This window comes from Sminthopsis crassicaudata, chromosome 5 (genome assembly GCF_048593235.1).
Source record: "Sminthopsis crassicaudata isolate SCR6 chromosome 5, ASM4859323v1, whole genome shotgun sequence".
Taxonomy (NCBI): domain Eukaryota; kingdom Metazoa; phylum Chordata; class Mammalia; order Dasyuromorphia; family Dasyuridae; genus Sminthopsis; species Sminthopsis crassicaudata.
The window spans coordinates 228,074,837-228,101,921 of NC_133621.1; the positions used below are offsets into that span (position 1 = coordinate 228,074,837).

Genomic DNA, 27,085 nt, shown 5'->3' on the forward strand with positions numbered 1-27,085 from the left:
GGGGGATTTCAACCCTGTAAGAGGAAGAGAGATCATAAAGGAAAAAGAAATATAAATTCAAGAAATAGAAAAATAAGATTTTTTGAGTTGAAGGAATGGGTGTGGTTTAGAAGTCAGCTCTATGTGTTTCTGCTAGATCTTTTTTATCTGTGTTCTCCCCTCTCCAGACCGCCTTTAAGACAACCCCCTTCTCCATTTCTGTTCTGTTTCAGACCATTCCTTTCCCCCTAGGCTATGCCCCTCTGTTTATTTTTCTCTATTCCCTGCTGATCCAGACTGGAGAGAAGCTGGCTGAGTTCCCTGGGTTTGGGTGGGGGCTCCCTCGGGCTTAGGGAGGAGCCCATAATGCTGAGGTGGCAGAACCTGAGGAATGGGGGGGGGGCGGGTGGGACTTATTGGAGTGGCAGGCCTGGCATTCAGAGCGGCCCGCCCAGCCTCTCCTCCACCCAGGCTGCCTGCTGAGTTGGCTCTGGGGAGGAGGGTGGCAGGGTGGTGTCAGGAACCCGCCCAGACAGGCCTGGGCAGGGGAGAGTGGGCAGGATGGGGCAGGGCAAGCAGGGCTGTCTCTGGGCCTAGAGTGGGGGAGAGGTTAGGCTTGGTTATTTGCAGAGGAGTACTGGAGGAATGGGGTGGGGTATCTATCTATCAGGGACTTTCCTTTGTAATTAAGGGGGGAGAAAAGATTTGCATTTATTATTGCTGTTGTAGGAGAATGTATTGTATTGGTAAATTTGAGTGTGGGGCTGTGCGTCTGTCTGTATGTGTGAGTGCTTATGGGCAGAGCTGGATCCCAGATTGCAGATGGGTGCATGTGCGATAGATGGATGAAGGCTTCTTGACATGAATGTGTATAACATGCATGGAAAAGCCTTTATATGTGTGGGGAGGTTTGTAGAATATATTTGTGAAGGCCTGTGGGTGCTTAGTAAGTCTGGGAAGTAGAATAAAATGTTAGAGCTGGAGCAAAACCTTAGAAATCAGAATCTATTTCAATCCCCTCATTTGACAGATGAGGGAACTGAGACCCAGGGAGAAGTTGGGCAGGGCCTGAGCACAGAACCAAAGGGCCGGTGGGAGTCTCTGTGGAGTAACTTGCTCCCTCTCTGATTTTGTGTGGTCTCTGCCCCAAAGACTGTCTCATTAGGCTAGTGTTCCATGAGGGGCCCAGGCCAGGTGAGGCAGTCCCACAGTGACTGGGCCTGCATGCTGAACTCTATCAGTCCACCATGGACCACTGAGCACCCCTGGGACATTTGGAATGGGGGCTGAGGAGTGGGGACAAATGACTTGCTCTAACTTCCTTCCTGGTGAAGGAGATCCTCCAGCCTCCAGCAACCAAACTTATTCTCCTGAAATAGCCCATTCCACTGTGGAGCAGCTCAAATTGTTAGAGAGTTCTTAACTGGGGTAGGAGGTTGAGGAGACGGTCTGTAACTTTCACCTTGTGTTGCTATTTATCCTATCTTGGAGTCAAATAAAACAAATCAAATCCTCTTTCCATATGACAGCCATTCACATAGTTAACTACATACGCCCCTTCTTTTTCCTTCCCCATATTTTTTCTTCTGAGAAAAAGCATTATAAATTGCTTATCACATAGTAGGGCCTTAAATGTTTATTTCCCCTCCCTCATTCCTTCTAGTTAAGTATCCTGGTTACTGTTTCTCCTACCAATCATTTGGACTTCAGTCTTCCCATCTTTAAGATGGCAATTAGAAGGAGATAGACAACATTTATTAAACATCTACTATGTACCAGGCACTCTTCCCACTTCTAACATTTTAGGACTCCTGCTAAAATTCTACAATCTCTATGAACTATTGTGTGTGCTCACTTGTGTGGGACAATCCCCTCCACTGCCTGGGCAACTGCATGTTTGGATGACGTGGGTGGCTTGGTTGCTGGGGTAATCCCTCAAAAAAACAACTTGCCCTTCTTCTACCCCCCACTCATGCCTCCTGTGGTTTTGGCTCCATTTTGGCCAACTCCTCCAAACCAAGCTGCTGACAGTCCAGCTTTGTTGACTCTCCCCTCTTGGCACCCCACCTCCCTCTCTTGAATCCCCTGGGCCTCTCTCAGGATATGGGCAACAACGTAGTCCTGGAAACTAGAATTTCTGGCTTTCCTTCTCTGCTTTCCTCCTTTTTTTTCCCCCCACTATCTTCTATCTAATGGAGTTGGGGGCAATCCCCATCACCAGTTTTTATAAAATGTGAATGGGGGAGGCTGTAGGACCTTTGCCATCATTCTCTTTCCCGTCCTTTCCCTGCTCACAACCCTCTCCTTTATTAGAGTTTTATATCCATTTTTTTCAGTGGATCCTGACAAAGACCTTAGGGCTATTTTATAGATTCAAGTCAAGTCAACATTTATTTAACACCTACTAAGCGCTAGATTCTGAGAATACAGAAGTCCAAATGAAAAAGTTCCCAACCTGGAAGAAATTACAATGGATGGGTGGGAGGAAATGTGGGGGAGAACAACAGGTCCACAGATAAGTAAATACAAAGTGTACAACAACACAAAGGGATTTCAAGATGATTTTCAAGAGGAAGAAGACATAAAGTACAATAGAAAACAGGGAAGGCCTATAAGAAGTGGTAACTGGAGAAAGGGATTCTCTCAGTTGGCAGTGGGAGAGAATGAAAAGCATTGGAGAAGATCTAGCAGGTCATTTTGACTGGAACATATGACTACATGAAGAGGAGAAATGTGGAATAAGACCAGAAAGGCAAGTGGGATCAATGCCAGTGATAGCTATATTTTTCCTGAGAACTGCAAGGAGCCATTGAGGATTTTTGAGGAGGGGAACGTCATCATCAGATCTGTATTTTAGGAAATGGCGTTTGGCAACTCTGTGGAGACCAGATTGGAGAGGGGGAAAACTGGAGGCAAGGAGGCTGAGTAGGAGGTTATTGCAACAATTGAGTAAAGAGAAGGTAGATGAAGAAGGATCAACAAGACAAGCAGATAAAAACATGGCAGGAGATTGGGGGTAGATGAGAGAAAGAAGTGATGAATCCAAGGTTGGGAACTTGGATGACTGCAAGAATAGTGTGGTCCTCAACAGAAATAGGGGTATTTGGAGGAGGGATATGTCCAGGGGAAAACAGACCCTGAGCTTGGGGAGATCAAGCTACTGAGTAGTAGTGTTAATGGATGGATTTGGGGCTCACCAGGCCCCTGGATTTATCCCCTGGATTACACTGGCCAGCTCTGAGCTTAGCATTTGGGTGCTGTAGGAGAGAGGAATGTAGTGGGGGTTATGGGGAGGAGAGAGAGGGACCTTTTATCTTCTTGTACAAAGCGAAATTACTTAAAGTTACTTTGCATAACCTTATATATACTTTGTATTCTAGATTAAGGCATTAGGGGGAGAGCTCTTTGCACTGTCTTAGCTCTCTGGGAAATAGCAACTTCCTGTCTCAGACCCAGGAATAAAAGAAATCAGAGAATTATAGGATTTTTGATGATTTAGAAAAGGAATCTGGATATTTAACAGTGTCTCCCTTCCCTCCTCCTCCCCTATCCTGAAAGTCCCAGGCAAACAGAACCCCCTGAACCTAGATGCTTTTAAAATAGGGAGATCTTAACCTGGCTCTGTAAACTTTTCCCCCCCTTTTACTATTTTGATATTTGTATTTAGCCAGTTTCCTTTGTAGTCCTTGTACTATACTTTATACAATTAAAAACATGATTCTGAGGAAGGGTCCATAACTTTTCACCCATGACTACAAAGGAGTCCAGGACACAAAAAAATGTTGCTGCAAACAAAACATTTGGTTTCTGCTTTAGAGAGCCCGGAGACTGCCCTGCTCTTCCTCTTCTTCCTCCCCTCCCCATTTTTCATGCCTGGCCCCTTTCCTTGGCCTGGGAATCCAGGTGTCCTCTGGAGGAGCATCTGCCCCAGTCTCTGGCTTTGGGCAGGTCCCGGCTCCCCTCTGCTGAGTCAGGATGTCCCAGCTTGGTGGGCGGGGTTCCCTGGGTGGGGTGAGCGGCCTGGGCACTGGTCCAGCTCCAAGGGAGGGAGATAGTGAGTCACAAAGGGAGGAAAGCTGGAGCCGCCCTGGGCCCCGGGGATCGTGGGAGAGAGCCGGGCCCAACCAATCACCGACTGCCACCTTACTCTCTGGCCAGATCCCTGCCCCTCCTCCCCTCCTCCCCCAACCTCAGGCTCTTGGGAGTTTTCTTTTTCCCATGCCTCTGCCCTCCCTTGATCTCTCTGAAAAAACCTCTGAAAGGCTGTTGGGGGTCCCTCCATGAGGCCGGTTGTAAAGAACAGTGATTAGGTTATGAATCTTGGGAGCTGCTCCCTCCCTGATCCCAAGTTCTTCCAAGTTACCCTTTCCCTGACTTTCCCTGCTTTTTCTATCAGTCGCTCTGGTCCCCTTAGTGCTTTTGTCTGCTTTTGCTGCTCTCTCTGCCTCAGGCTCCCTTGGTGTTGGGAGTGCAGTATCCCACGGGATGTAACAGAGGGGTTGGCCATAGTCGGGGGCCTGCAGTGTGGGGGTTAGGGCCCTCTCCCTGCTCTTAATCTTTCCTCCAGACTTATTATTGCAAGGCAAAGGGACCCAGTTAATGTAGGTTAAACAGAGCTCCTCATAGTGCAGGACCCCCATCTTTTTTTTTTTTCTGAGGTTGATTTCAATTGGGAGTGAAGAGTGGGAGCTGAATGCTTGGTATCCCCAGTCCTGGGCCCTGACCTGAAGTGACATCTGAGTCCTTCTGAGGCAGGGAGCCCTCCACATGATCTGAATTATTTATTTATTCTACAAGCATTTACTAAGCAGGTACTATGTGTGTGGTACTGTGCTGGGGCCTGAAAAAGCACATAGAAACCCAGCAGGGATACACAGAAATTCAGAGAACGAGCCTGCCAGCCCACTAAGGACACACACAGACACACAAACACAGATCCACAGACAAAGACGCTCACCCCCGCCCACCCCTAGCAAAACAGCTACCCCCACAGAGACCATAAAAGCAAGTTTTACAGCTCTGGGCTCCGGGTGTGATGGGAACAGGAGTCCAATGTCATGGGGGCCACAGGGTGGAGGCTGCCGCGTTTGGGCGGTTCCTTCTTTTACCCAAGGGGTGGAGATGCTTTCATTCCTCAACTCTCCCTCTTCAAATCCCCCTGTGATCACCCCATTCCTGTCCCCCACCCCACTGAGATCCACCCTGTGTTCTGCATCCCCCCAGTAGGTGCCTGTGAGAGGCTTGGCAGGTTTTTGGGGGGCTTGTCTGCGAGTGGAGGAAGGCGCCTGCCCTCCTGCCCAGTGGGGGTTTTGGGAGCAGTCAGCATAGACAATCTCTTTGGAACAGATCAAGAAAATCCCCTACAGGAAAAATCCTATTGTCTTCTGGGAGTAGGCTGACTTTTGGCATAAATTCAGTTTCCCTTATTTTTTATTCCCAGATCTCAGCCTCTGTTGGGGACACTTGAAAATATTACCTGCTGTCTGGGCCTTCCTCCTGTAGCCATGTCATCCTCTCTGCAGGTTCTCCCTCTAACCCCTCAACTCTGAGGTAATGGTGATAACTAGCATTAATGTACTTTGTAAAGCACTTTAGTTATATTACCCCACTCCATCCTCACAAGGCTCCAGTGATGTCCGTGCTATTATCACCCCCATTTTAAAAATGAGAAAACCGAGGCTAAGAAGTTAAAGAAACTTATTCTGAGTTACAAGGGTAGTATCTTGGGCAGGATTTAAACTTGGATCTTTTCGATGTCTAACTGTACAAAAGAATGATCCGAACAAGTCATGTTGTGTGGAAAAGCTCTTAGCCTTAGTTTTTCCTCTCCTTACTCCCACTTTTTAGAAGATGGGCCTGCTCTTCTGAACAAGGTGAGAGTTCTCCCAGCACTCTAGCCTGGAATGATAAATAGGTGAAGCATCTAATTATGTGTGAGGCACTGAGGGTACAAAGATGGCCTTGGCCCTCAGGGAGCTTATACTCCAATGGGGGACATAACATGAAATGTGCAGGTTTATAACAAATGGTATAAACTTTCTGGGGGGAGAAGGGAGGAGTGAGATAGGGGTAGGGGTCTGATGCATAAGAAAGGACTGGGAGAAAAATTGGAAAACACACACACACACATAAACATACACATACACACACACCCAACATAGGCACAGAGAGACAAATGTAAATAAATCAAAGTACAAGACAAGTTAGTGTTCAGTAATTCACATCTATGCATGGAGCAGCTTTTTCTCATGACAGCCCTTCAAGAGAAGTGATTTTAGCCCCATTTCAGAGAGGATTCTGAGGTCAGGGCCTTGTCCAAAGTCACTAAGCTCCTAAGTGGCAAACATGGCAGAGACACCCAGGATTTCTGTCCCAGTGCTCTTTTCACTGCACCTTAGGTAGATGCTAGAATGATTATAAGCAGGTAGAAGAATCCATCAGGCAGGAAGGGGAGTTGGGAAATCTTGAAGGAGGGGGTAAAGGTTAAAGGTTGGGGCAAAGGACAGTCTTTGGATCTGGTGACCCTGATATTCTTGACGTGAAGAACAGATGGCTGACTTGGTTACCAGGAACAGAGTACATGATGTGTTTGACAACTAACCCGCAGCCAGGTCTGCAAAGTCTTGTTCTAATACTGGACGGAAGGAGCATTAAGCCCGCTTCTTCCCCAATTCAAAGCCCCACGGTTTGAGACCCAGAGTCCAGAGCTCAGCATCTGTACCTATTATCCACAGCCAGGTTTCTCCCTCAGGCCTGACAATCATGCAATCACAGTTTCCTAAAATTTGACAGGACTTGGAATCAAGTAACCTAGATTTGGACTCTGGCTCTACTGATCACAATCTGTGCAACTATAGTCAAACTTCATAACTTTTTTTTTGCCTCAGTTTCTTCAAAAGGACTAATAATCCTTGTACCCTACCTACTTCAGAGAGGGGAAGAAAGTGCTTCCGTTCTGAGTTCCTTGAGAGCAGGGATAGACAATCTTTGGCCTATTTTTGTATTAGAGCTTAGCACACTGCCTGGAACATCATAGACACTCTAAAATGCTTATGAACTGATTAACTAATAATAAAAATGATGACAAGGCTGCCCTCATCTCGGGGGTCCTAGAATCATTTTCCATCACTGCCCTTCCCTGCCCAGGTGAGACAGGGGTGGGGCCCTGGTTGGCGATGCCCAATTTTGCTGGCTGGGAGCTTTTTCATGAGTGCTAATTAAAAGGAGCCACCCAGAGAGAATGACTTCACTTGTTCACACACACGCCCTTCCAGCCTTCCTTTCTCGGTGCCCCCATTCACATGCTTACCCAAGGTGGGGGAAGGGGGGAAAGGCAGCACAAGCAAGGCAAGGTGCTGTAGAGTTGTGGATGTCAACATGTAAACTGCAGGCTCAGGGCATTTTAGAGATTTTTTCAGAAAGCTGCTGTTGAAGCTACTTTCCCAGCCACCTCCCTCCTGGGGGGGAATCGAGGTTGGAGCTGGGAAAGGGGAACTGGGAACTGGGTGGTGGAACTGGCTCTCATTGGGCAGGGAGCAAGGAGGAGCTGAATCCAGACTCCCTGAGTCTTCTCTGAGGTTTGACCTTAATCTCCTTAGCTTTCATGCTATCCCATTTTTTTGCTTCTGCCCTTAGGGGATGGTGCCCCAGCCTGAGAAACCCTTGCTAAGCTGTTTTGTAGTCCAAGGGGAGGGTGGGCGGAGAAAGGGGTTCTGAAGAATAAAAGTTCATTTTTTCTCTTTCCCACCAAAAAAAACAAGAACAAAAACCCAAATAACAAAACAAAACAAAACCCTTAAACCAAAACAAACAAAACAAAACAAAAACTTGCTCCTCCATTACCTTTCTTTCTCCAACCCAAGGCAGAAAGTTCTGCCAGGAATCCTATTTATTGTAAGCCATTCTGTAGTGTCAGCCCACTTTTTCTAGTTCTCTTCTCAGGGGAGGCCTAGGTATTGGATTAATACCAGTGCAAGTGGGTCTGAAAAGAAAGAACCATAGTCCCCTTCTCTCCTCCAAAGAACGGATGAGAGACAGAGAGGCAGTTTGATATAGCAGACAGGGAGGTTAAACTAGGAGGCCCAGCTTTGAATTCTGGCTCTCACCTAACCTCTCAGAGCCTCAGTTGCTTAATTTGTAAAATGGGAATATCGGCCCTTCTATTATACATCATATAGAGCCACACGGATGTAAGCTCTTATATAAATGTGAGCTTTTATTTTTTTGGTTATTATTTTTTGGTATGAGATTGTACATGTTTGAACAATATCGGATTAGTTAGTGTGGAATAAGTGGAAAGGGGAGGGAAGGAGGGATAGAATTTGAAAAAAATTTGGAAACTTGGAAAATTGTAAAAAAAATTGTTTGAACATGTAATTGAAGAAAAATAAAAAATAAAATTATTATTATTATTTCACAGAATGCCAGATTATTCCTGAGGCAAAACCCTCTCATTTTATTGTGGAGGAAACTGACTCCTAGGAAAGGGAAATTGTCAGACTACTCTCCTGATAGTGTGGTGGCTTCTGGAGGGTCATCCAGGGTCTGGTAGTTCATCGAGGAGGGACAATCCCTGCCTAGAGTTTCTTCCTTCACTCCTTGGGGTCAGTTGTACAGAGAAGGGGGTATCCTCAAGGCCAGCAAGTGTTCCTGCCCTAGCTAGAACACTGGTTTGAGATTCTGGCTGGACACCTGGCTTCTGACTGGGCAGCCAACTTGCTACATGATTTCGGGACTAAATTTCCTTAAATAAAAGGATTTGGCAAGATAAGTGGTTACCTAAAAAGAAACCCAAGGATTTCCATGAATTCCAACTGTATGGTTAATATCAGGTAAAGGGTAATGTTATATATTGAGAAAATACATAATTAGATTTTTTATATTGTACTTTAAGGTCTGCAAAGTGCTTTAAAAATATTATCTCATTTGATCCCTGAGAGGTAGATGCTATTATTATCCCCATTTTATAGATGAGGAAACTGAGGCAAATGGAAGTGAAATGACTAGTTCAGTTGAGTGACAATTGGTAAGTGTCTGAGGCAAGGATTCCATTCCAAATTCAGCACTCTACAACGCCACCTAGCCTCCAACACAACGCCAAAAAGCTTTTATGATTTCAGCAATGCTTTTAAATAAATTTATACTTGGCTAGTTATGGCAATATAGCATGGTGGAAATACTTGGAGTCGGGGATGACCTTTGTCTAAATTTTGCCACTGGTGCATGTTGGCTGTGTATCTGGCATGGAGCCCACAGCCACCTGTAAAATGGGGAAAATACTGGGAACGGAGTGGATGCCCATCTGTACAAACAGACACCAGGGAAGGAAGAGGTTCTAGGCAGGGATTGTCCCTCCTTGATGACCTACCAGACTCTGGATTGAATCTAAAATCTACCCTCCAGAAGCTATGTACACATGGAAGTAGTATGACACTTCCCTTTCCTAGGAGTCAATTCCTCATCAAGAAAATGAGAGGGTTTTGCCTCTGGGATCACTAAGTTCTTTTTCAGTTTCAACATTCTGTGAGTGGATTCAGTGGGAGAATCCAGTTTTTAAGTTATGGCATATGGATATTATAGAATATCATTGTTGTATAAGAAACGATCAGCAGGATGATTTTGGAGAGGCCTGGAGAAACTTATGAACTGATACTAAGAGAAATGAGCAGAATCAGGAGATCACTGTACACAACAAGATTATGGGAAGATCATTTCTGATGGATGTGGTTCTTTTCAACAATGAAATGATTCAGGCCAGTTTCAGTGATCTTGTGATGAAGAGAGCCATCTACACCCAGAGAGAGAGAGAATTGTGGGAACTGAGTGTGGATCACAACATAACATTCTCACTCTTTTTGTAATTGTTTGTTTGCATTTTGTTTTCTTACTCATTTATTTTCTTTTTTTGACCTGATTTTTTTTGTGCAGCAAGAGAATTGTAGAACTTCTTTAGAAAAAAAAATATATTGGATTACTTGCCATCTAGGGAAGGGGGGGAAATCCGGAACACAAGGTTTTGCAAGGTTAAAAAATTATCCATGCATATGTTTTGAAAATAAAAAAAACTTTAATAAAATAAAAAATAAAATGGGGAAAATAGTTTCTATAAAATATATTAATTATGGTATAGTTCCTAATTCCCAGGGTCCTTGGGAGGATCAACCAATATAACATATATAAAGTACTTTAGCTCTGAAACACTATAGAAATGGCTGCTATCGTTATTGCATATATTTGAAAACAGTATATGTAGCTAGAAGAAATCACTTTGTATTTTGTAGATTTAAGCCATTGCAGTAACTCCATGACCTTCTTCCCCATCCCACCCTGAACCCCATGTGTGAAGAGTGAGTTAATCAAAAGTTACCTCTGGTTTTCTCTGAGGAGTCTGAATCTGGGAGTCAGACTGCTTTAAGTCTTCCCTTTCTTTTCTCATCATTACAGGAATGTCCTATAGGGGTCACTGTTAGCCAGGTTTCCCAGGCACCTGGACTACCTGGCGTCAGGCAACTACAGCTTTGAAGATGCTTATTATCACCTTAGGAGGAGAGCAGGGGAGCGTTTCCTTTATATTTCTTGCTTTTCCCTTCTGTTTTCAAGGGACCCTCTGAAATGGAAAGGGGCAAAAGGAAGGAGAAAAAATGGATCAAAACCAGGAGGGCTCTAGGTCCCAGGGAAAAACAAGATCCTGTGATTTGCTCCAAACAGCTAGAGCTGGGGATCTATAGAAGAACATGAAAATGGTACTCGGACATGAAATTTATCCGGGGCTCTGCTTCTTGTTTTCTCCTTGATCTGGTTTCCCCACGAACCTCGCTCGCACTTTGGAGAATCAGCCATCCCTCCCCCGTCTCTGCCCCCGTCCCAGCTCCTCCCCATTCCTAGGAATTTGCTTGTCTTGGTGAGGGGTGTGTGAGTGGGGGCATTCTCCTCCTGGGGGTGCTCACCGCCAGCTTGGCAAGGAGAGACAGGTTCACACCCTCAGCCTCCTGCCATCTCAGGAAGCCACTGGAGCTCTCCTCCCCTTCTCATTGGTGCATGGTGTGCGTGTGCGTGTGGGGCAATCAGGGAGCCAAACTCTGAATGTCAGTGCCTGTCTGGGCTTGTGGGGCAGGTGCTGTGAAGTGGAGACCGGGTTAGTTTGCTTGGCGGTGTCTGAGAGAAGCCTGGAGCACTCTCATTCAGATTAGCATGGGGAGGCGGGGAGGAGGGGGACGGTGAACTGTGGAAGAAAAAAACAGATGAGTAAATAAAGAGAAAAGGAGCACGCAGGGAGACAATCAAAGGGCAAGAGTTGGGCAGGGGTATAATGCCCATGGGGAGGGGGTAGGCTTTCTAAAAGGAGGGCGGCAGGGATGGCAGGGAGGGTGGAGGGGACTGGGTCCTGGCTTTCTTCAAGTTTTCATCAACAGAGCTGGTTCAAGGCTGGGCTAGAGTTGAGCCAGCAATTTTTCTTCCAGGAAACATGAACAGCTTTGTATGTGTCGGAGCAGTTTGAAGTTTCTCTTGGGTTAGCCTGAAGTCTGCTCAGCCCAGAGTTCAATATCTGACCATGGTATTAGGAAGTATTATATAGATACAGGTCTATACTTAAATGTCTGTACCATCATACATCACCAACATGCGAGCTATATATGCTGCCACATAGACAATATCACATAATCTTCTGTCAGAAGACAGTGTGTGTGTGTGTGTGTGTGTGTGTGTGTGTGTGTGTGTGTATGTATCTGATTTCTTTGTGTGACATTATGGGGGAAAGAAGGAGCATCAAGGGATTCTCCCCCCTTCCCCCCACCATATTCAGTTAAACGATTAGAGGACAGACTTCCTAATGCACATTTATAATAGTCGATGTGTTTCCTCAGATGTTCTTAAGGTGGAATGGTGAAATTCTCAAGTAATGGAGTTTACTCGAATCTTTAAAATAAACAAAGTGCATCTCATCTTTTGAGTTCCATAAAAAGGCTATGCTGGGGTGCTAAGAAGGGTATTCTCTCATTTCTGTATTTCTCTACCCAGCATTCTCTTTCCCCAACGTTAAGGTCAGTCTGCCTTCAGGTCAAGTTTGAAACTTCCTTAGAGTTAGGAAATGCTGGGGAAAAGATGGTTTACTACAGAAATCTTTATTCTCTAGCATGTGCATTCTATTCTATTATGCATAGAAAACACAATTTTATGAGATATTTGTTAATTTCAGAATAACAATAAATTAAAAAAAATATCTACCAGCAGAAAGTGTTCTCCCTCCCCCATCCTCTCCATATTGCTCCATGGTCAGCCACATCGTTCCCCTGCCTCTGAAACAGGAAGACAGAAATTAGGGAAATGAAGAAATTGGGGAACTTCAAGGTAAGAGATTGGAGGCCTCGATGAAAGTGCATTAGAACATTTGGAAGCATTATTTCAGTAGGAAAGTCTTCACTCCAGTCTATTTATGTATCTGTAAATGTATATCATTTCCTCAATAATACTTTGGCAGCTGGATGGAACAGTGGAGCAAATGCTAGGCCTGAAGTCTGGAATACTCATCTTTCTGATTTCAAATCTGGCCTCAGATACTTACTACTCATGTGAACCTGTTTGCCCCAATTTTGTTTCATCTGTAAATAAGCCAGAGAAGGAACTGGCAAATCACTCTGATTTCTTTGCCAAGAAAGTCCCAAATGGGAATCGCAAAAAGTGGGGCATAACTGAAATGATTGAACTACAATGATTATTTTGTTTGCCCTTCGCTCTCAAAGGGGATCTCTTCAGGGAGATGATGCAATGACATACAAATGAATTGGGTTTAAGTGAGGGAGGCCTATGCAAGGTTATCTGCCTCATTTTCCCCTCCAGAGCCATCTGGGTCCAGGGGCCAGATATAGATCAGGATGATTGGAGATGGTTCTGGATGTAATGGGAGACCTTGGTCTTTTTAAACTAAGCTCTTTAACAGGTCTCAGTTTGACTGAGGCTGCATCCATTCAGTACTAAGGCTAGGAAGCAATTGAGACAAAGAATTTTCTCTTTCACCTAGTCAAAAATATTTCATTCCTGAATGGGGCCCTAGGAGAGTGAGACCAATGGGCTTCCTAGAACAAGCTAATTCCTTCCTCAGCTGTTGGAATGGCCAGCTGCCTGCAGAGGGAGTCAAGAGTGGAAAAAGCTGGCTCAGCTGGCTTGTTGGGAATATTCCCAATCTGGGGAATGAATGTTGGGAGAACTTCTGTGGGTGCTGGCTTGTCCTTGGAAAAAATCTGTGCAGGGGGATCTCAGAATTGCCCTTCCTGATCCTTCCTTGGCCTGTTGTCCCAGGTATATGCCTCATTCCCCCAAAGACTGAGAGCTCTGGAAGGTTTGACTCTCCACCTGGATACACCCCCACACTCCAATACTCAGGACAATACAGTGAATGAAGAGGTGGATTTATTGCTTGAGAAAGATCAGATAATCACAGCTGATATTTATTATTGCTAACTTAAAGAATTTATGATTTCACTGTCTTGGGGAACTTCCCCCACTAATGTAAATGCTGCAATCTGTCTAAGTAAGGTCTTATAGATAAGTTCCAGGGAGTTACCTGAGGTTTACTTGGTTAAGTGGCTGCACCAAGTAGCTCATAAGTATGAGAAGTGGGATTTATCTGGGTGTATTCTGACTTCAAGGCTAGCACTCTACCCACTCTGCATCAGGCTGCCTTTAACCATATCCTTGTGGAGCAGTGTCTGCTGGATCTGCGTTTTTTTGTTTTTGTTTTACTGCTCTGCCATTTGTTATATTCATGGTGTTAGGCAAATTATTCAGTTTTTTTACAACTCATAGGAGGTTATATAGGGAAAGGAAAAGGCTAAGGGCATAAACTTGGCAACTGATTAGGAATTTGGGGTGAGGAAGAGTGAAGAATTAAAAATAACTCTAGTGTTATGAACCTGGCTGATGGAAAGAATGGTGATACCCTCAAAAGAAATAAGCAATTTGACTTTTCTTTTAATTTTTTAATAGTATGATCTTGAATGCTAAGACCATGTATATAGTATAAGATGTTGACCTTAATTTTCTGCCAGACCTCCCAGAAATTTTTATTAGCAGATTTTTCCTAAATAATTTTTCTAGTTTATTGAACACTGAATGATTAGTTCCATCATTTCTCCTTTGTCTAGTGTGTTTCATTGACCTACCTCTTTATATTTTAAGCAATACCTCACAACTTTATAATATTGTTTGAAGTCTGGAAGTGCTAGTCTGCCTTTGTCCATCTTCTTTTCATTTTTCTTCTATTTTTTCCAAATGAATTTTTTCTTATTTTATCATGCTCTATATTCATTTGATAATTTGGTTGGCATACCGTTAAAAGTATAAATTAATCCTGGTAGTAATATAATTTTATTAAGTTGCCACAGCTGAATCATGAGCATTGACTTTTTTCTAGCTAATTAAATTTTTTTAGTTCCTTAAGGAAAACTTTGTAATTGAATTTTTATTATTGCCTCTTAAATTTTGTTATTATTATTATGTAGAAAAGCTGTTGCAGGAGGTAGTTGGAAATTCCATTAAAAACTCAAAATCACAAAACAAAACAAAACAAAAGCCAGTCCACTGAAGTTTTATTTTAGGTTCACCTATATATGTGCCCATGTTCTCTTTCTTTCTTTTTGGTATACATAAACTTTATTTATTTATTTTTTCAATTAATAGTTTTTTCTCCAATTACTTGTAAAGACAATTTTCAACATTTTATCTTTGTAAGATTTTGAGCTTATTACCCCAATACAACAAACAATTGATATAGATTATGCATATATAATAATTTTAAACATATTTCCACATTAGTCATATGAAAGGAGAATCAGGACAAAAGGGAAAAACTATAAGAAAAAAAAAAACAAAAAAATGAAAAGTAATATGTTTTTATCTGCTGTCAGACTCCATAGTCTTTCTCTGGATGTGGTCACTTTTTTATCATGAGTCCTTTGGAATTGTCTTGAATCATTGAATTGTTGAGAAGAGTGAAGTCTATCATAGTTGATCATCACAAAATGTTACTTTACTATGTATAATGTATTCTGGTTCTCACTTCACTCAGCATCACTTCATGTAAATCTTTCCAGGTTTTTTTAAATCTGACTGCTCATCATTTCTTTACAGTACAATAGTATTCCATTATATTCATATACCTAACTTGGTCAACTATTCCCCAATTGATGAGCATACCCTACAGTTTCTTGCCACTACCAAAAGAGCTGCTACATATATTTTTGTATATGTGGGTAGGTCCTTTTTCCTTTTTAATGATTGACTTAGAACATTTTTTATATGACCATATATAGTTTTAATTTTTTTCATCTGAAAGCTGTTTATTCATATCTCTTGACCATTTATTAATTGAAGAATGTATTGTATTCTTATAAATTTAATTCAGTTTTCTATACTTTTTAGAAATTAAAGTATTGATGTTCTTGTTGCCATTGGTACTGTGTTAGGTCACTGTAGGAGAAGGGAGACAAATCTTTTTTCTTCTTTCACTGGAAGAGGTAGCTATTGGAGCCCAAAAGTGATACACTTAAAAGAGGAGGGACTAACTTTTTTATAGTTCTTATAGTCTACTGAAGAAGCAGTCACTCAGCAATCACTTTGTTATAACTCTTTAATCAGTAGGATCAAGAACCAGCTAGGAGTCCGTGTGTCATGAATGTCTTTGACCCAGAGGCCAAACCATACACCTCACAAAAGGACCTATAGCATCTGCTGGTCTCTGTGGGAGGTACTTTGGTCCAGCAAATCAGATGAGCCCTCCCCCCCCCCTCATTATTCCTATTGCAGTGATTATCATTAGGCCCTTATTTAAAGCCTTTTTCCCTTGGTAGAATTCCACATTTCTGTGATGTTCCATACTTTATGATCTGTTGAAACAGACTTCAAGAACTCAGAGCTATCTCATCCGTCAAATGAAAAGGTTGGAGGAGATCAGAGGTATCAAACTCACATAGAAGTGGGGGCCACTAACCTATTTGTGGTTTTCTTGGTAAAAATATCAGAGTGGTTTGCCATTTCCTTCTCCAGCTCCTTTTACAGATGAGGAAACTGAGGGGAACAGGATTAAGTGACTTGATCAGCGTCACACAGTAAGTGACTCAGGTCTTCTTGAATACAGGCCCAGTTTTGCATTCACTGTGCCACCTACCTGCCCTGGTAATGAAGTAAAGGTGAGCTATAGACAATGCATGCTCATGGGGACCCTGAAGTTGGGCTGAATCAAGGTAACTAGAAGCACAGTGGGCTACTGTAGGGAGAAAACCTATATGAAAACAATTACTTAAGGATAATTGTTTTATCTGTTGTATGAAGGATGCAGGAGGGTAGATTGGAGAGATTAGGAGGAGGTAGAAAGGCCTAAATAAAGATTTTTGAGACAGGCTGGTTGAGGACAGATGATCATCCTCACAGGAAACTGAGCTGTGAAGTAGGACCAGAGATTTTTGAGATTGTTTTCTAAGCATAAGTAATTGGTGTTTTGTTTGTTTGTTTGTTTGTTTGTTTGTATATCCCTAGCATCTTTCTGGAGAATTAAAAAAAAAAAAAAGCAAAAACAAGAGTCAGATCCTAACTTCAAGGAATTCACAATCTAATAATCGAGACAATAAACAAACAAATACCGTGGGTACAAATAAGCTCTGTACAAGATAAATTGGAAATAATTGGCAGAAGGAAGGCATTAGATTTGGTGTTTTTTTTTCAATTCTTCTAAACCTATTTCCAAGAAAAATCTCAAGAAAAATTAGGTTAAAAGGGAAAAAAGTGAGAAAAAAAAAACAAACAAGCAAACAAACAACAACAAAAAAGTGAAAAGACTATGCTTTGATCCACATTTAGTCTCCACAGCTCTTTCTCTGGATGCGGATGGCACTTTCCAGTCTATTGGAATTGGCTTGAATTACCTCATTGTTGGAAAAAAAATAGTATTAGAATTAAGAGGGCTTAGGAAAGGCTTCTTTTAGAAGATGGGATGTTTGTTGGGACTTAAAGGAAGCCAGGTAAGTCAGTCAGAGGGAAAGCATTCAGGTATAGGGGAGAGGTGAAGAAAATGCTGGTACTTGAGAGAAGTGTTTTGTTCTAGGAACCACAAGGAGGCCAGTATCACTGTGTGGAAGAGAAATGGTTGGGAAATATGATGAAAGAAGACTGGAAAGATGGGAGAGGGCTGGGTATTCAGGACCTACTCCAGAGTGCCAATGGAAAAAAATAGCCTGATTCTGGGGATGTGTTTGCTCTCCTGTCCACATGAGTTTCCCTTCTCAGTTGAAGTCCTAATCTCTTGGCACATGCCTCATGTCCTCAAGCTTCCTGCTTGGCCCAGGTCAACCTGACTTTCACGATGCTTGACAGGCCAAATGACTTGAACAAAGGGCCAGGCTGACTCAGAAGGAAGGGAGAGGGATGAGGCAGCATGAGCACCACCCTTATCTAGAAGGACAGAAGTCAAAAATAATCCTTGGGACTGAGAGGAAGTAAACTGCCACAGCAGTCTAGTCCATTTCAGTCAACAAATATTTATTAAGTGTCTACTAAGGGCCAGACACTGTGCAAAGAAAGGTGAAAGAAACCCAGTCTCTCTATTCTCAAGGAGCTTATAATTTAACAGTTACAATTAAATTACAATTTAACACGAAAACAGATATATGCAAAGAAGATACACACAGGACAAGTTGGAGATAATCAAGAGAGGAGAGAAACAGTATTAAGGGGGAATTAGGAAAGGCTTCCTGGAGAAGGTGGGAATTTAACTGATACATGAGAGAAACTGGGGAGGCAGGAGTCAAAGATGAAGAAGGGATGCTCTAGGCATGGAGGATGCCCAATGAAATGCCCAGAGTTCCAAGGCAATCCCAATAGACTTTGGACAGAAAATGCTATCTGTATCCAGAGAAAGAGCTATGGAGATGGAATGTAAATCAACACATGTTATGTTCACTTCTTTTTTCAGTTTTTTCTCTCCCATAGTTTTTCCCCTTTTGCTCTGATTTTTCTCTCCCAAACATGATTTATAAAGTAATGTGTATTAAAATAAATAAATTAACAAAACAAAGGCATAACAAGGTGAAAGTTTACCTATTAGGGTCTAGGGACAGAGCCAGAATTTAGACAGAAAGGGAAGGAATACAGTGATCAATATATAAACATTAGAATTTGGAAATGGACATTCTTACTCCAAGATTGGGAATTTTTTCTAGGATGGTAAATACCTATGACATACCTATGATAGACAATTGGGGAGAGTTGGAATCTCTGGAATCGCTCACATCTACCCACTCTTAAGGCATGGAAGTTTCAGATTTCTGAAAACATTAATGTGTGCCTTCACATCTCAAAACTATAGTCATAGTCTAGAGAAAGAGCATTTTGGTGTTCTCTTTTTGGGTTGGGCTAAGTTTTAATACCAAATATAGTACCACATTTCATTTCACTGACATTTCATGTCCTCAACTCCATTTTTATTCACTAAAGACTAATGAATTGCTTTCCTTCCTCTTCTGAAATTGTATGAGTGACGCATTGTATGGGGTTCAATCTTAACTCATACTACCTTTTTAAGAAATTTGGGGAAAATCATATTTCCTCTCTGACCTATTTCTTTTTTTTTTTTTTAATGGCAACATTGGGAGGGGGAATGATCTTTATGATACCATAAAACTCTGTTTAAGTAATTTGAGTTATTATGATAGTTGGAAGAAAAGTTTAAAACATTAAAAAAAGAAAATGCTCAGAATCAAGAGATGGAGAGTTTTGTCCAGCAGGAGGACCAGCAAGAAGGTCATAATTACTGGATGGCAGAGTATATGGTGGTAGGAGGGCAGGATGAGTTATAAGAAGGCTGGAAAGGTAAGAAGGGGCCAAGTTATGAAGGACTTCAAAAGCCAAACACTCTTCCCACCCTAGTGAATATGATAGTTTTCTCTGATCACTCTATTAACTTACTCCAATTGCTAGCCTGGTTGTTAAGTAATGGGGTCCTCACAGGAATTCAAAATTTTTTTTGGTGAGGCAATTGGAGTTAAATGACTTTCACACAGCTAATAAGTATTAAATGTCTAAGGACGGGTATGAACTCAGGCCCTCTTGATTCCAGTGCCAGTGCTCTTAGGAATCTAATTTATTCAATTCAATAAATTATTAGTAGTAAGATAAGGCACAAGAGCAAGTGATGAGTTTAGATATCAGGAAGAACTTCACAGCTTTTTGGGTGAATTGAGGTATCAGATGATCTCTTTTCCTTTCCTTATGATTCCATCACCTCCTCTCTCATGAGATTATCCAGTGTATCAGGGCTACTTAAACTTTTTTTCACTCATGAATTTTTATACTATCTGGGTATATAGATATCCCTATTTTATAAGAAGACAAATTAAACATTTAATGATAACAAATCATAAAGAAATGTATTTTAAAACAATTCTTGATATGCATATAATTTTGCCACTTAATAAAGATAGAAGTAAGCTTACATACTAATAAGATGAATATGCTTGTTTATTTTTACATAAAGAATTAAATCTTGATAGAATATTTTAAATAGTATTGCATTTCTCCAAATACATGCAAAGATAGTTTTCAACATTTACTTTTGTAAAACCTTGTGTTCCAAATTTTTCTCCTTCTCTTCCCCAAGACAGCAAGCAATCCTTTGTAAGTTAAACATGTGAAATTCTTCTCAATATACTTCCATATTTTTCCAAAATATTCCATATTTTTGCACAAGAAAAATCACGAGGGAAAAATAGTAGACAGAAAAAAAAACAAATAAGCAAACAACAACAATGAAAAATTGAAAATGCTATGCTTCAGTCCACATTTAGTCTCCATAGTTTTCTCTCTGGATGAAGATGGCACTTTCCTTCACAAATCTCTTAGAATTGTCTTGAATCACCTCACTGTTGAAAAGAATCACGTCTATCACAGCTGATCATCACATAAACTTGTTGTTACTGTGTACAATGTTATCTTGGTTCTGCACACTTTCTTAGTGTCAGTTCATGTAAATCATTACCAGCTTTTCTGAAATCAGCCTTTGGCAGAATATTTGATCTCTTTCACTGTTGCCAAATTTTTCATGACCCCCATGTTTAGACTCCATATGAAGTCACTACCCACAGCACTATGCCACGCTCCATGTGCAATCATGGAGATAGGGACTGGATTAAAGATTTCATTGGCATAGAAAACTCTGAGGTGAGAAAACTCCATCTATCAGTGAAGATCCTTGGTCCTACTTTGCAATTTATAGAGCTGTCTAGAACACCCAGAGGTTCACACTTAGGATAACACAGACACTATATATGTGAGGGAAGGCTTGGTCCTTCCTGCTTTCTGGGTGTGTTCTCTCTCTATTAAGCCACAGTATCTTCTGGATCTTCCAGGGTTCAAATTCTACCTCCTAAGCAACCTTTCTCAATTTCAGTTTCTTCATCTGTAAAATGGGAATTATGATATCTTGGAGTACCTATTTCTAAGGCTTCTTTGACTCTTTAAATGAGTTAAAGTACACAAAGAACTTTCCATACCAGCCCCTAGTATTAGACCTTGTACAGAATGAGCACTTAATAAATACATGTTGGATCAGATTGATGTCTAGAGTTTCTCCCTCCTTCCCCCTGCCAGTTAACTCTAGTCTCGGGGTCTGCCCGGACCTTGGTGGTCTATGATCCATTTTCTCCCATCAGATTGATAGCTGAATGAGGAAAGAGATGATATTCCCCCTCTCCCACATCCCATTAAAGAAGAGAAGCAATGCTTTGTAGAAAAGGGTTGGTAGAAAAGGAAGAAAGGAGGATTGAGAGACTGACCAAGTGGGACAGAGAAGCAGACATGAGGAAATTGGTCTAATCCTCCAGGGGCTTTTTACAATTTGTAAAGGTAGTGTTGAGCAGTGGTAAAATAGTAATAACAAAATATATTTGTGCTCTTCCCAGGCTATTTGAGTCACATGCTTTCTAAGTAACCTTAAAACATTCTTTACATGAATAAGATTTGATTTTATTCTTTCCTGGGTTCAGAATTGTCTCTCTCTGGGAACGTGGGAACAATGACTCCCTAGAACTTTCCCCTAGAAATTACCCCATCAATTTAGCACCCACTGCAGTGCTGGGGAGTTTGTCCTTAGTAACAGGCTTCATAAATATTTACAGAGTTGGGAGAAATTGCTAGTGGCAGAATCTGGCCCAGGCCGTTGTCTGACTGGCTCTACTTGAACTGACTTAGAGTGGAAGTGGAGGTTGTCTCTGTCTTCTTGGGTTAGGTCAGATAACATTCTTAGCGTCTCAGAGTCTTTGTGGACTTGGTCCTCATTTCCAAGGTGCTATTCTCATTTTTTGCTCTATGATAGCTCTCCTTCTGTCCCCAGCACTTTCACCTTTCCCTTTGGATTGAAGCCTTAATGCCTATCCATTTGTCTTTTTCTCCATTGATGCTCAAAAGACAGCCTTCGACCATCTCACTTGTTATCCCCAGGCCTGGCCTTTCCCTCTTTCCAACTTCTGCTCCTTCAGGAAATTCTTCTCCCCATAAAACATTGTCTCCAATCTTTCCAGGGTGCATTAATGAAACTCTGGGTCTTTCTTTTCTTTGGATCTATGTGTTGTGTATGAGCATATTATTTCCCCTATCTGATTGGAAGTTCCCTGAGAAGTCCAAAACTGCCTCTCTATTCTATTCTGAATCTCTCTTTTGGGCCTTGCTCTAGATAGAGATTTGGGTGGAATAAGCCTTCTTTCCCTTAGTTTTTCCCACAAGCATAGGAAGATGTGACTGGTACCCAGGAAAGGGGTTATACCCTGGCCTATTCTTCTGGGAGTGGGCACAATTGCTATGATCTAAGTCTGAGCCTAGGCTTAGAACAGAGGGAGGTAGGAGAAGTAGCCAAATTCACTTCTTTCCTGATTGTTGGGTTAGTTTTAACTGTAAGATGAGATAGGAATCAGGAAATAGCCACATGGAAGAATGTAGCCCCTCCCTACCTTCAGTGGTTTTGGGAAAAGCTTTCTATTAATCCAGAATAACAGGGTAGTTAGGGTGAGCATGCACTCAGGCCACTTCTGGTGACACACACTCTTTGTTTTCTTCTCCCAACCTTCATGAGGACCAAAAAAACCAACCAGGAGTTTGTGGTTGCATATGTCTCTTAGCAAGAGGCTAACTAGATCATGAACACATCCCCAAGGAAGCAGAATGAAGTTCCTTGGACTGGCCCATGTTAAATTAACTTTGATGGAAAAGAAAGAGACTTCAGTGGGACCATTGGATTCTTGGGAATCCCAGTTTTTATTATCAACCCAATGCCCTTCGAATAAGACATATATATGACTTCTTCTGAGAAATGATTTGGTACATGCTTTTATTTTATCTTGTATGTAGTTTTGCCATGATAGAATACAAGTTCATTGAGGGCAGGGCCTATTTAGTTTTTAAATTTTATGTCCTCACCCCCCAGATAGCATATAATTTCTGGTACAAAATAGGCTATTAAATATTTATTTAGTTGGACTGAATTGATTTGATTTAGAAAGCAATTACTAGCTGAGAAAAAGTATGTAGGAAGGTCATAGCATCATCTTTTTGGGAAGATATATTTTTTCAATAGTGTTTTATTTTTCCAAATACATGTAAAATAACTTTCATCATTCATTTTTTAATTCAACTTTTTTTAAGACTTTGCATTCCAAAATTTTCTCCCTCCCTTTCCTCCTTATACCCCAAGATAGCAAGTAATCTGATATAGATTAAATATGTATAATCCTTTTAAACATATTTTCATATTTGTCATGTTGTTCAAGAAAAATCAGACAAAAAGGAAAAAAACAATAAGGAAAAAAAGGTGAAAATACTATACTTTGATCTACATTCAGACTCCATAGTTCTCTCTCTGGATTTTTTTTTCCATTCCAAGTCTATTGGAATTGTCTTGTTGAGAAGAGCAAAGTCTTTTACAATTGATTATCACATAATTTGTTGTCATTGTGTACAGTGTTCTCTTAGTTCTACTCACTTCACTCAGCATTAGTTCATGTAAGTCTTTCCCGGCTTTTCGGAAATCAACCTATTTATTATTTCTTATAGCACAATACTATTTGATTACACTTATATGCCATAACTTATTCAATCACTTTCCATTTGATGGACATTACTCAGTTTCCAGTTCCTTGCCACTACAAAAAGGGTTGCTATAAACATTTTTGCACATGTGGGACATTTCCCCCTTTTTTGATGTCTTTGGGATACAGATCCAGTAGTAGTACTGCTGGATCAAAGGATATGCACAGTTTAATATCCCTTTGGGCATAGTTCCAAAGTGCTCTTTAGATAGTTGAATCATTTCACAACTTCTCTGGAGAAATCTTTAGGATGAGAAATATCTTTTTTTTTTTTTTTGGATTGGGAGTGGGAAATATGCTTCTAGGTAGGGGCAATACAAAATCAGTTAGTGCTAAGCATTATGCTAAGTGATACTTGGGATTTGAACAGTCTTGAAAAAGCAAAGGATTCCAGAAAATAAAGGTGAGAAAGTAGAAAATTCTAGGCATGGAAGAGAGCCAGCAAAATATTTAAAGAATATTAAGAATTCTATTACTGTTGGGTCATAGAGTAGGAAGGAAATGACAACTTTTTAAGCTCTTACTGTTTCCCAGACACTGTATGAAATACTTTACAAATATTAATTTATTTGTTCCTCATAGCAACTGTGGGAAGAAGGTGCTGTTTTATAGTTGAGGAAAATAAGAGATTAAAATAACTTGCCTAAGGGCTCCCAGCTAGTAAGTATCTGAAGTCAGATTTGAACTTAGTTTTATCCTGATTTTAGACCCAGTGCTCTATCACTATCCCATTTATCTATGAGGCAAATGGATCAAATGTAAGAAGACTAGAAAGATAGGGAGAGGTTAGCTAGTAAAGAGCATTAAAATCCAAAGAGAGGATTTTTTTTTTAATTTTGGAGGTAACAGAGAGCCATGGAGTTTATTGATCAAACATGAACTTTAGGACGATCTCTCTGATATATCAGAGAAAGATGGAATGGGGTAGAGACTTGAGGCAGGAAGACCAACCAAAAGGTAGTGAGCCCCTCCATCAAGGCAGTAGAATTTTTGCCCATACCATTTGATTAAAGACTGAGATGGAATTTATTTTTATCTAAAATTATATATATTCTGTAGTTCTTTTTTTCTCCAATACATTTTATTTATTTATTTATTTTTAAATATTGATTTGGAGTTTAGAGTACACTGCTATGGGGTACAATGGATAGAACGCTTGGTTTAGAAAGAGGAAGACCAAAGTTCAAATTCCACCTTAGAATTACTAACTACCTGCCTTTCTTCCTTTCAAGTTTTGCCTGTGACACATATTGGTTGTGTGACTCTGGGCAATACTCCTAATACTTTTGAAATCTCTCTAAGATTATTGGTTGTTTGTTGTCCTTGATACTCAAAGAGGACCCAAATAATAATATCACTGTGATCAAGGTACAGTGACTATTGGGGCAGTAAGATAGTGAAATAGATAGAACACTGGCTCTGGAGACAGGAGGACTTGAGTTCAAATTTGACCTCAGACAACACTTATTAGGTGTGTGACCCTCACCGAGTCATTTAACCCCAATTGCCTCACCAAAAAAAAAGTGCAGTGACTATGGCTGATCCGACCAATATGAGCTTGAAAGAGTCTGCCACAAGTTAGATCCAAATAGTCCATAAGAACATTTGGAATAGAGATGTCTCTAAATTTATGCATCTCAAATTTCTTTTGAGTCACTACAATTCTGCTTCTCTTATAGAGCACAGCATCTTCTTTGATGTGGGGATACCATCATGAGTGGTCCTATGCCAGTGTCTCCCCTTTGTCACAACTGATTTCAAAGTTCTTCAGAGATCCCTTGAAAGTGGCTACTTTGGCTACTCTAAGTATAAAACTGAATTTTATCTGTCTTCTTCCTGAGCCAAGAAGATGTAGGCATCTCTCTAAGTTTGGCTTAAATTTTTTTTTTTTCTTTTTTTGCTGAGGTGAAGTGACTTGCCCAGGGTCACACAGCTAGTAAGTGTTAAGTGTCTGAGGTCAGATTTGAACTTCAGGGCTGGTACTCTATCCACTGCACCACCTAGCTGCCCCCTGCATTTTACTTTTAATGGCACCTTTTAATGTGTGCTGCCTTTTAAAATGTGGATTAATTCTCCTGCTGGTACTCCCTTTAGAGTTCTTATTTTTCAATTAGCAGCTTTTGGATTTCTCCATCATTTTTGTCAAATTGATATTAAAGTTTGCAAGTGATCTATACATGAAATCTCTGAAAACTGACCACTACTGTTCTGCTTTACCATTGTCAATCATATGTAGCTCAGCTTTCCCTTCAAGTTAGTAACAAACTGTTTCTGCTTGGAGAAGCACTCTAATCTGTTGACATTAAGTCTTCTGGTAGTCATCTCATCTTGGGGTTGCTGCTTTTGTCAAATGTGAATGTTTAGCTTGGAGAAGATTGGTTCAGCACCCTGTGCCAAATATCACCTTCATTCTGTGTCTATCTCTTCTCCTTACAATGACATAGTCTGTTAAATGCCAATTTTTGCTGTGAGGATGAATCCATGAAGTTTCATTGCATTTAAGTAAATGGAAGTCAGAGTTAGTGATGAGAAGGTCATGAGATACACAAGTCCTCAAAAATGAGTGACTGACTCTATTCTTTCCAAGAATTCCCTGCCACGTCTGATAGTTGTTGTCTACTCTGGCATTAAATTCACTGAATTATAAGCTTTTCTTCTTTCAGGAAATGGATGCTGGAGATTTCCAGGTCATCATAAAAATAATTTTTAAGAGTGTAAAGGGGTCCTGAGACCAAGAATGACTTCTCTAGGCAACTATTAGTATAGATTGATGAGAAGATTCTGACCTACATTGATAGAAGTAATTCCTTAAACTGATGAAATCATAGATCTAGTCTCTATCTTATCATGCCTTAGAAACCCATGAGCTATGTGATCCTGGGAAAATTATATAACCTTTCTGTGCTTCATTTTCTTCACCTGTAAAATGGGGATAATAGTATCATTTATCTCACAGGGTCATTGTATGGATCTTTACAAACTTTAAAACACTTTATAAATGTTAGCTGATTTGCCTGGGTACAGGAGAAAAATATATACAGTGGTTGTGATTTGCATTAGTGAATATTACTATTAACACTTGAAGAAATCTTTAATATATGGAAATATTAAAGTATCAAGTTTCTAAGGGGAAGCCAGTGAAGTATAATTTGATTTCAAAAAGTTAATTGTCAGATTATTTCAAAATATCGTTAAGAAGAAGATGGGAGGGGCAGCTAGGTGGTGCAGTGGATAGAGCACCAGCCTTGAATTCGGGAGGACCCGAGTTCAAATGTGATCTCAGACACTTAACACTTCCTAGCTGTGTGACCGTGGGCAAGTCACTTAACCCCAGCCTCAGGAAAAAAAAAAAAGAAGAAGATGGGAAAAATTTAGGCTGGCTAAGAATACTTGGTGAACTTGAATCTGGTTGAAGAAACTCTGCTCATTTTACACAGAATTCTAGAATCTCAGATTTGAAAGGTGAAGATACTATTAAGTCTAACTTGTATCTGACAAAGAATCATGAATCATCTTTACAACATCCCAGACAAATGGTTATTCATCCATCTATTCTTCATGGGAGTATCTCTAGGGAGGGGAACTTGTCATGTCCAAAAGCAGGTCATTGCATTTAGGGATAATTCTATTTATTAGAGAGTTATTTTTCTTACCCATTAGGCCTAAATCTGCCTCTCTGCAAGTTCTGTTCATTGTTCCTACTTCTGCCCTTTAGAACCAAGCAAAATAAAATTAATACTTTGATAGCATTCATTGTCTTCTTGTTTTTTATTCCCTAGGCTAAACAATTCTATTTCCGTTAATTAAAATTTATATGATATTGTCTCCAGTGTCAATGTCAGTGTCATCAACTCTTTCTTGGTGTCTCTAATGAATTATGCTGACATATTGTGTATTATAGTCATTTACAATGTGTTTGTGGCTTAGGTCTCAGATTGTAAAGTCCAGGAGGACAGGTATTAGATGATTTTTTTAAATTAAAA

General features: G+C 40.8%; 1 protein-coding gene across 4 annotated transcripts in view; it reads left to right on the forward strand.

Moving 5' to 3' along the window:
* Positions 1-2,618: 2,618 nt before the first annotated feature.
* The window catches only part of KRT78 (keratin 78), a 36,561-nt gene continuing 12,094 nt past the window's right edge, over positions 2,619-27,085 (forward strand). For 2 of the 4 annotated variants that reach the window (XM_074270293.1, XM_074270297.1), the window contains exons 1-2: positions 2,633-2,731; positions 5,420-5,529. The gene's annotated coding sequence lies outside the window, so the exon portion shown is untranslated. Of the gene's footprint in view, positions 2,732-5,419; positions 5,530-27,085 lie in introns of all 4 variants that reach the window. The other 2 variants (XM_074270294.1, XM_074270296.1) reach the window with 1 other exon arrangement.